The following is a 1,083-nucleotide window of genomic DNA, read 5'->3' on the forward strand; positions in this document are numbered from 1 at the left end:
AGCACATAGAAAGTAGGAATGATATGAGAAAATACTTAAAAAATTCAATCCTAAATAATTTCCAAGGTTTTTCAACAAACTGATATCAGTGTCCCGTTTAGGCGAGAGTCAAAGCTACCATCCATTGAATAGAGTTGTCAGCTCATCTAAAATGTTAAACATTCTAGCAACCTTTTATTCGATCAAGATTGGAATCCAGCGTTGTCCCGTTTAGGCGAGAGTCAAGGCTATTCTATCTTATGAGCTACTACCATTGTTTCGCAATTTGCAAGTCAAATATGGTCGCCACCATTAGGGTGATCCATACTATATAAAACACTTACAAACCACTTATCTTTCGAGATTAAACGGTGCGAAATTGCTAATGAATGTTCCTTCATTTGGGAGGATTACTCACTAAAACAAACGCGATGTAAAACCCACAATGGAGATCGAATATCTTAATAATAATAAAGCTCATTCTTTAAAATGTATTTTCTTTATTATTCTAATAAATAAATTCTCATTAAATTCGAAATTTAGAATTGAAATTCAAAAATAAGAATTTAATATAATATTTATAAAATTATACTTAGATGGTGATTGAAATAAAATTAATTATTTCAATCTTAGTAATAATCTTAAATATAAATATTAAGGAAATTAATTTAAGTTGAATTAAAATAAATTAATTAGCAACTTAAAAATTTCCTTGAGAATATATTTATTGAGTTCGAAAATTAAGTATATATATAAAAAAAAAATATACAAATTTCGAAAAAAAAATAATAAAATTAGAAAAGAAATACTTCAAGCAAAAATATCACCTATCTAGATTTTCTTTTGACTAGTTAATTCAATTTCTAATAATATATATATATATTTTAAATTCATGTATTTTAAATTAATCAATTAAATGAAAAAATCATTGATTATAGTTGGTCTAAGAATTAATTAAAATAAATAATTAATTTACAACTCAATCTATTTTTCAAGATAAATTCGAAAAATATTGCATAAATAAAATGCAATTTTTCGAAATTGATTAAGAAAATAAAGAAAAAATATATATTGAAAAATATTTAAGTTGAAAAATTAAATTTC

This window comes from Cannabis sativa, chromosome 3 (assembly GCF_029168945.1).
Source record: "Cannabis sativa cultivar Pink pepper isolate KNU-18-1 chromosome 3, ASM2916894v1, whole genome shotgun sequence".
Lineage (NCBI taxonomy): Eukaryota > Viridiplantae > Streptophyta > Magnoliopsida > Rosales > Cannabaceae > Cannabis > Cannabis sativa.